The sequence below is a fragment of the Macrobrachium nipponense genome, chromosome 35 (assembly GCF_015104395.2).
Source record: "Macrobrachium nipponense isolate FS-2020 chromosome 35, ASM1510439v2, whole genome shotgun sequence".
In the NCBI taxonomy this organism is placed as follows: Eukaryota; Metazoa; Arthropoda; class Malacostraca; order Decapoda; family Palaemonidae; genus Macrobrachium; species Macrobrachium nipponense.
In genome coordinates this window covers 5470457-5480405 of record NC_061096.1, presented here as the reverse complement: position 1 = coordinate 5480405, position 9949 = coordinate 5470457, and positions in this window count along the sequence as shown.

Genomic DNA, 9949 nt, shown 5'->3' with positions numbered 1-9949 from the left:
ATTTAATCTTATTATGTAACATAAAAATTCTCTCATCTCAGTAAGAGAGCGAGAGAAGAGTTGGCCTCACTTAAGTGAGTGAAATTATTTATGAATTATTACGAGAGAGAGAGAGAGAGAGAGAGAGAGAGAGGAGAGAGAGAATTCTTTGACCTGCCAATGCAACACTCCCCCACCTGTCACATGAAATTGACTTTATTTGACAGCTCTGGCTTGAGATTCTTTCAAGTTTAACAAAAGATGAAGGAAAGAATATTTTGTTTCTCTGAAATACTATCACATACGAATTTTGTAATTACAGTTATGTTATTATTATTAACAGGTACTGTTAAAAGACATTGCTGTATCAGCCGAGTTGATTTTGTAGAGAGTTTTCTCTATCTTCCTTATGATAGCTTTCTCTTGGGTACTACAGTTAGCAAGTAGTGTTCCAATTCCAGGCATAATAGGGGTAGTGAAATATGGAGAGTAATGCGCATACAGTTTACCTGTAAAACTAAAGTATTATATTTGATATAAATATGATAATGCTAACGTTTCTCTCGATTTCGACCGAGCATGATCACAGCAAAGGATCAGAGTAGAATGATGGTATTTGCAATGGATGTATACAAATTAAGTCAGCCTTGTGCTTTTCGACACCCTGGAACTGATGATTGATATTTCTTAACCATTCGGCTCAATTTAACAATTGCGCCGGAAAAGAATGGCAGTAGTGCGAGAAAAAGTTATATAGCTTCAAGTCCCAAAAGGTAGGAGTGCCTGGGAAGGAAGGGATAAAATTGAAGTTTGAGAAAAAGGATGGGAATAAAATTTCATGGGGGTCCTTGCTCCCTTCTGTGGACTGATCGTGAAGGTGCCAGCAGAAGGGAACAGCAAGGGAAGAGAGGAGGCGAGTACTGATAATGAGTAGCGAATGGATGAGATGTTTTGCTTATACTTTAGATGGCTGTATTCCATCAAGGACCAGTTCAAAGAAAAATCCTTTGAGTGATTGATGAAGAGGAATGGAGTAAGAGTGTCAGGGAGGAGTGTCTGAGGTGGTGTTTAACTATGGTAAATTTTGTTTACCTGGGTGGTGGATAAGAACGGAGGAGAGTTGACAGTGTTTCAATATCTTCAATTACGTGTGTTCCTAGTTTTGTGCCAGTAAGGGACCTCTGTGAAATTCTGCCTAAGAGGTAAAGTCTCAGGGCACCATCATAGGTAATACTCTAATGGTTGATCTGCTTCCTGTTTGCAGTACTTGCATGCTCTGTTTTCGACATCAATCAATTGCCAGGTACATAGATATCCTAGTCGTAGTCGACTGATAATGACAGCGAGTGTTCTGGAAGTATCTCTGGAAAGAGAAATACTTTGTAAATTGGTGTTTTCTACATACCATTTTGCAGAACTGGATCCTTAGAGAAATGCTTGACGAATTTTACTGTGTGCCTCATTCTGGCAGTCCCCAAAAATGTTGTGTTTTATTTGCATGAGGGACTGATTGATGGTAATACCGATTGTATCACATTGCAGAGTGCGTTTTGCAAGTTGATCAGCTTCCTCATTTCCTTGGATTCCTATGTGACTGACGATCCAATTTAATATGATTTGCCTTCCACTAATCTGATAAGCGAAGGAACTAGCTTGTATGCTCGTGAGTATGTGTACATTTTCAGTGAGTGACTGATTCTTAATAGCAAGTATCACACACTTTGAATCAGTGTGGATTGTTGTGTTCCCTTCGTGGTTTAGGGAATCTTCTAGTGCTTTTTGAATGGTGATTGGCTCAGTTTGTAGGGTGGAGGGATTGTTGGATAGTCTCCAGCTGTTTTTAAAGGATGCAGAGACTACTGCTGCAGCTGCAGCTGTACATTGCGGTCAACTGAGCCAACAGTGTAGTAGACATTAGGAGCGATTGTATTATGGTTCTAGTGCTGCTTGTCTGAGTTGGCCAGGTAGGCATAGTGCTTTATTTGTCGGGAGCAGAGTGAACTTAAAACTGAAGGGCCAAGGACCCAGGGTGGAGGTTCAATGTAGTTTTCGCTGGGTGTTTCCTTCTTAGTTGCAGGGTTGCTTTTTGCATGTTGACCCTTCTCAGGGTAGCAAGGAGGTTCCCTATTTGGTTTTTGGAAGGATTAAGTTCGTCATGGAAATTGAGGATTCTTGCTATTTTAATTTTTAAGGGGCAGTTCCTGCCAATTTTTAAGATTTGAAAATGATTAGAGCGTTCTTTTGATCAAATCTGGACTGGAGAGAGAGAGGGTTAGTTTCTGCTCCAAGTAGACAGAGTCGTGTCCACATTGGGGCACCTGCAACGATCCTCATTGCATTGTTTTGGAGGACTTCAAATGAGCGGACTTGCATACAAGTCATGTTTGTGAGTGCAGTCTCATCATATTCTAATAACGAACAGGTTGTTTGAATGTAGAACATTCTGAGATGACTTGGTGCACCTTGGCAAAGTGAGGTAATTCTTCTCATCACATTTAAACGAAATTGGGGTTCTGTCTCAGGTGCTGTATTTCATTGGCAGGGGAAATCATGTGATTTATGTTGACTCCCAGATACATGAGTTTTGTTTGTGTTAATTTTTAGACCAAGTTCTTTGCACTTATTTTCATTCAAGTGTAGTGATCTCTGGGTTTTTTGCAGTTGAATATCTCCAGGTTGCTGTGGACACACCAGACAGACATCATCTGCATCAATGAAGATTTCTATTCCTTTGGGTAGGTTAATTGTGGCAAGATTTTGCATGAGGACATTAAATAGAAATAGACTGAGGATTCCTCCTTGTGGTGTACCATTTTCATGTTCAATGAACTCTGAGTATGCTGCCTGAAAATAGACTCTAGCTGATCGATCTTGTGTCTACTTTTGTGTCCATGCCAAGAGGTTGCCTTTTATGCCTTTTTGAACAAGAGAAGAGAGTATTACAGTGGAATTTGCTAACTCATAGGCTTTTTCAATATGAAGGAAGACTATTAAGGCCTTTCTCTCATTAACTGTTGATAGGAAATCTATTATGCATTCTTGAGTACCAGTTCCCTTCCTGTATACATGTAGACCTTATAAGCATACTGAAACAGATAGATATCAATGGGAAAGATCTAAGATTGATAAAGAATTTATATAGGAATCAAGAGGTATCACTGAAAGTAGAAAAAGATGAATCAGAGACTCAGCATATCAAGAGAGGTGTAAGATAGGGCTGTGTGTTATCACCTGATCTCTTCCATTTATATAGTGAAATGATAATGAGAGATCTCAGAGATATGGAAGAAATTAAGGTTGGAGGATTCAATATTAATAATATCATATATGCTGATGATACAGCACTTGTTGCTGACTCCCATGATAAACTTCAAGCTTTAATCAGTACTTTACACCAATCAAGCAGAGAAAGAGGTCTGCCAATAAATATTAAGAAAACAGAAGTTATGGTTATCATCAAGGATGAAATCCCCCCAAGAATAGATTTAAGAACTAATGCTGAAACAGTTAAAACAAACTGATAGTTTTAATTATTTAGGATGCACTATCACAAGTGATGGAAAATGTGAAAAAGAGATCAAAAAGAGAATATCTATGGCAAAACATGCATTTGGTAAGGTCAAGAAATTAGTCACCAACTCGAAAATATCTATGAATTTAAGGAGGAGGTTTGTGAAATGTTTTGTTTGGTCTGTATTGTTGTATGGCTGTGAAACTTGCACCTTGAGGAAGGCAGACGAGGAGAGGTTACAGGCTGCAGAAATGTGGTTTTGGAGAAGGATGTTAAAAATATCGTGGACAGAAAGGAAAACTAATGAGGAAGTATTAAAGAGAGTAGGCGTTGAAAGAGAGCTTTTGGTCTTAGTGACAGGTAGGCAAATGCAGCTTGTGGGTTACATTGAGAAGACAAGAACTAGAATATCTCTCTCACTGATAAAATCAATGGAAGGAGACTGAGAGGAAGATCTAGACAAAAATATATGGATGGATTGGTGAGAATGACTGGAGGTTATGGCACCTGGATGATGATGATGCATAAATACGAGGATGCAGAGGACCTGCTTTCCAGAGTAATCTGTTTAGGACCCTTCTTTCTACTACTTTTCCAGTGTAGCTAATTAGAGCAGTGGGTCTGTAGGCTTCAGGTTGTTTGTTTGTAAAATTGGGTTTATGTCCTGTTGGTTCCATTTCCTCAGGGTGACTCTTTCAACATAGTTTTGTTATAAGGTCAGATCCAGGTGCAGCATCCTTTGGTTTCTTTAATGCAAGGTTTAATTCCTCTTTGGTGAAGGGAGTGCCTGTTCGGTCATGGGTATTGGAAGCTTCAGTAATTATCCAGCTTCTGAGAGGTTCTAAAGCCCTTAGGCATCTCTGGGTTCCCAGGGAGAGGTTGACAGCATTGGTCCGGTCAGCAAAGTGATGTGTAATTCTGTCAGCTTCACTTTGTGGGTCAGAGTGAGGGATATTTATGAGACTTTGTTGAACCAGTTCCACACTTTGGCAATGGATGTGAGACAGTGTACTTGACCGCACTATTTATACCAGGCTTCTAGTCGTAAGCCCCATTCACACATTCACGTATCAAGTCACGCACGGCTTGTGAAAGTACTAAGAAAATATCCCGAAATGCGTATTTATAATTGTATGCATGGAGCGGAGTCAGGAGGTCGCTACAAACCATGCGTGGGGAGCCACACATGCTTTGACCTGTTCAAAAGATATGTGCCTTCTCACGCCATCTGTCATTTTGCGTTGCTCCAGGTGCACAGCGTGGTGCATCCGTGGCGGGTCAGCAGGCCTATGGGGCAATGACGCAGGGTCCCCCGCTGCAGTTCCTGTCCCAGTGTGTGTCCCCATGTGGTTTGGGAACATATGTAACAACAGCACTGCTCCCCTGAGACCCACTTACAATGACTCCCGCTGAGTCAGGTGTATAAAACACTGTGCGGTGGGTATGCGGCATTACCTGGGTTCTGTGTCTTTGCTGGTGTTATAAGGGCAAGGATGTCGTCAATGTTCTCCATGTTGATTTAGCAACAGGGGAATACATCTTGGTGCAAGTAGGCAGTGAATGGAACTGCAATCACTCGTGTGCAGCAAGGTCCTTTTGTACCTAACGTATACCCGCCGATGTATGTTTGATTAACATGCGGACGTCATGTGAGGTCGTTACACATACGGTATATGAATGTGGGTGTTACTTGCTTGGCCACACACTACTTGTGGGGGTGTAGCCTATTGTCATGGCAATTAATGAAAGAGTCCTACCAATCTTGTGCAGTGCATAGGCTTTTTACGAATTACTTCATACTTATGGTATGGCATTGTTATATTGACTTATGGCCATGGGCCTGTGACATATCCACTTGATCACGCCAACAAACCACCTGTTTAGCCTCGTTTCATGTGTGTGAACATGCATGGGCTGGATATGTGAATGTGTGAACTTAGCTTTAACTTCTTCAGCTACTTGAGCGGAGTGAGACTTCAGTCAGTATGGTGTGCAACTGCTCTGTTCTGCATCTTCTGAAGAATTTCCTCACTTGATTGACTCTTCTGTATATTTCTTTAATTTGAGAGTTGTAGTACTATGCATATTTGTAGTTTGTGTTTGTGCTGGAGTATTTCTTTTTTTGGCATGGACATTCTAGCGGCCTTTATAATGCTGTTGCAGAAATCATGTAAAAGTATACAAACACTCTGCAGAAGATGATTTATGTATTCTATGAACCAGGTTGTCATGTAGTTTTCAAAGGAGTTCCAGTTAGCAAATTTAGGGTTCCATCTAGGAGGGAGCTTCTTTAACATTAACATTGTTTGCAAGGCAAAGTGATCATTAGTTAGAATGGGGTGTGCTTCCCAAAAAACACCTACATATTTGCAAATTTCTTGAAACAGAAGTGACATCTAGCTTTCCATCACTTAGGTGTGTAAGCTCATTGCAATTGGTTAGTAATTTGACCTCAGGAAAATCTTGGAATAAAAGGTGCAGGTGTCATCCTGTAGGGTTGGCTGGTAATCTGGATCTGAAGGAGGGGTGATGAGCATTGAAATCTCCTTCAATGAGGGTGTTCTTTCTTGAGGCTGCATCAAAAAGTACATCTGCCTCTAGGGTGTTGCTTGGTGATCTATAAATATTGTTGATTTTAAGGGTTGTGCCTTCTAGAATAATTTTAACACTTAATGATTCTACTTCTGGTCCACAGTCTATGTTCGGAATCTGGGGAGGAGGGAATTGTTTTTGATAAGTTAGTAGCTCTCTTGTGTTGCCTGTATGTGGTGTCCAGTATACAGTATATCCTTTGAAGGAAAAAGATGTGTCTTCTCTAAGGAGTATTTCTTGTAGACAAATATCATGGTTTCTCAGGGATAACTGGAGTAATGCACATTTGTGCTGTATACCAAAAATGTTCCATTGAAGTTAAGGGAAGGATTTATGTTTGTGTCAGAGCTGGTAGTGGAATCAGAATCACTTTTAGTGCTCATGAATGCATTTGCTGAAACAGCAATTCCCTGAGACACTCCTTAATTGCTAGCCCAATAAGGGTTTTGTCGTACGGAACACCTGCCACAGTGGAGAAGGCTGTCAAGAGGCTAGTCAATTGTATGAGTTGATCATAGTTGAGATTCTACTCTTTTTGTGGGTTAGTGATTCTGGAAGGATGTGCTGCTGTAGGAGTAAAGAGTGTTGGAAAGACAGGGTTATAAGATTCTGGGGAGGAGACAGACTGGGAGGATAAGAGATTTGGAGAGGATGAAATGTAAGGAAAGAGTGGCAAAAGGACTGGAATGGGAGGGGGAGTAGGTTGGAGGCGTGAGTGACAGGTTTGGGGGATGGTTGGGAGGGGGAAGGGAGAGGGCATCTTTGCTTGGGAGAGAGGGGTTGTCTCTGTGGTTTTGGAGGAAGAGAGTGATTTTGAAGGTGAAGTTTAGGAAGGGGAGGATAATTAATGGCAGGTGTTTGTGAAGGGGAGGAGGGGAGGTCCTACCTTCCGTGTGTGAAATGCACAGCAGCCGTGCAGGACATTTCTTTCATCAGGTGTGGAGATTGCCCCTGCAGTTTGGGCAGCACGTAACAGTCGGCAAGCTGGCTTTAAATTTGACAAGGCCCGTCTTAGTGGAGTGTCGACGAGGGGAAAAATGTCACAGGTTTCAAAACCTGTGAATTGGTCTTGATGGTGCCCAAAACAGTGGCACCTCAGGAGAGCATGGTTAACGTTTACCCTTATTGTTTTTCTTCTTTGGACTAATGTCCAAGATCCTTCTTCATCAGAGGTGGAGGGCTCAGCAGTTGCACCATGATCAGGTTCTGTGTTTTCGTAGGGACTGGTGGTGATGCCGGTGTCCATTTCAGTGGAGTTTAGGGTAGCCTCAGAGTTTGAATCATCAGACTCCATAATCTTCCTTCCAGCAGGGTCGCTAACTCAAGGAGTACGCCTACAATCTGCTTTGTTTTTGTTGTTTTTGGTGTTGATATTGTTGTTGAAGGAGTAGGAAAGGTCTATGGAAGAGCCTTAAAAGGCATGAAAAAGGTGTTTCGCACTGAATTAACATTTTATTACAAATGTGCTCGATTTTACAATCTAATCAAACTAATGCCGAGGAAGAACCTCAGATACAGACGCATTCGCCAAAACTCTCTTTCTCGCCTCACTGAATTCGAAATCTTCTCTCTGTCCACCAGACTACGCCTGTTTCTTCCTCTTCTGCCTAGGTGCAGCCAGCCATCTTGAAGAAAATTCAGACGATGAGCGGAGACAGACAATGGCACGTCTAAGGGTAGAATAGAGATTAAGAAAGTGGGTGAAGGGACGCCCAGCCTTAGTAGCCCACTAGCCAGTCCAGAAGTGCCCGCCCAATTTTTACTCCTCTGTTTCCATTCTGGTTGCACAGCCATTATCAAACCCATCCATAGTGCATAGCCCGGACTCATCCCACCATCAAAGAAGTGGAGTCCAAGTTCCAGGAAAAAAGTACAGCGAAGAGTTCAGTGTGCAGTCAGCATTTTTATTTCTCTTCTTTATATTTAATTTCTGTGCACCGTGCGAGCTTTGTTCATATCTTCCTTTGTCATTCCCCCACAGCTTCGTGTTCCCTTGGTTTCTTACGAAGTTAATATTGCTTTAAAGGTGCTGTGGTTCCCTTGTATATAATTGTAGTACTTGTTTGCGCCTGCAGAAACCCCTTTCATTAGCGTCCGCTAAAAGCCCTCTTTAAAGGGATAACGTAAATGATGTCTGTGTATTCACACCCTTCGATTGATTACTGTAACTTTCTTGGAAGTAATTCTGTCATTTCTGTGCCATTTGAGGAAGTCCGAAACATAAGAATTACATTAGCAGATCGGCAAACTTTGGCGGCTTCACCATTTTCCGATTCCTCACTCAATTTGTTTATTATACATTATTTACAGAACTATACTCGTTCCATGTTCTTAACTGAATTTCCCTGTTGTATGGACATCGAATTCCCTTCCTAACGCTCTGTCACACCTGTACTCGGGTCCTACACTTTCCGGAGATTGGCCACGTGTTTCTGCAATCAACCTTATTTAACAGTTAAACTCATACCCTTAGAGTCCTTAGCAGCCCTAAGGTGCCCTTTGAATTATTTAAGCATAGGATGGGTAAATACATTCCCTGTTAAACAAAACCTTCGAGTTTCCCTTTAAATTTTCCCTTGCTCTGTAATGGCCTTCAGCCCCAAGAGTTTTTTTTTTTTTTTTTTTTTTTTTTGAAGTCTAGACTCTTCCAGGCCTTTCATATAAATTCCAGTATTTCCAAAACTTGTTGTGCAAGTACTGAGGTTCAGAACTACAACAATTCATTTATTAGGATGAAAATGTAAAAAATAAATAGCATGCATGTTAAACAGTACAGAAAAGTTATTTCTAATAAAATATAGCTTATTCATTTTAATTTTCGTTGGTGAAACAAGGCTCCATTTAACCATAAATTTTAGCACATTTTAATTTAAATTAAAAGTTAGGAATATAATGTTTACAACTTATGCTGAGGGGATATTCTTGCACACATCCCGAGTAAGCTGGAGGTCGGATCATGCCTTGTTTAGTTAATACCCGTGAATTCATGTAAGGAATCCATTGAGTTTCATTACTTCTTTGGTACAGGTAAAGTACACAGAAACATCTTTAAAAATCGGACAAGAAAGTATAATATTTTACATGGAAGCTTCCATGGTAAAACCAGTGGGAGAGAAACGGGGGGTGGGGGGTGAGGGGATTGGTCGAGCGGATGTGGATAAGGAGTCTTTCCCATCTAATACTATACGCAAAATCTATGGTGTTCACTTTTACCGGCATTCTTCATGGAGATGTCATTTTTTATTTATCATCAATACACTTATTAGTCATAATACAGGAATATTCTGATGGAACGGTCCTGCAACATCTGCAAAACAAAACAACCACCTGTAAAAACAAAGTAAATAACTCTACTTAGAAGTAAATTTAAAGAAACTTAACATTTCAGTGGGTAAAAGAATGGCTAACAGTACTTTTAATTAACTAAACAAGAGCATTGTGCATAATACATCCTGACTGCTAAAAAATCCCGAATATCAACTTGAAGAATCCTAACACGAACCATAATTCTCCATTTGGTGAGAAAATCTCCAGTCTAGAGGGCATTGCGAGACTGTCACGCCTCTTTCTTGATCACAGTTGGCTTCTCCCTCGGTCCCGCTCCCTATTAATTGTCAAATCCACACTATCATGACAATAAAAAGAAAAGAAAGTTTTATTTCTTTATGAAAGACTTGACATTTTCAGTCCTCTTGATATCATGTGGGAGCGTGATGAACATTCATTGAGCTGCGAATCTGAAGGCTCTAGAACAGTATTCGGAGGATATCTTGTCTCAAGTAACTTGAAACTCTGTATATAGTCTTGTGTTATTTCTATTCGTTGGCCATATTTTAAGATGAAGTTCTTTCGAATATTGTAGAGTCC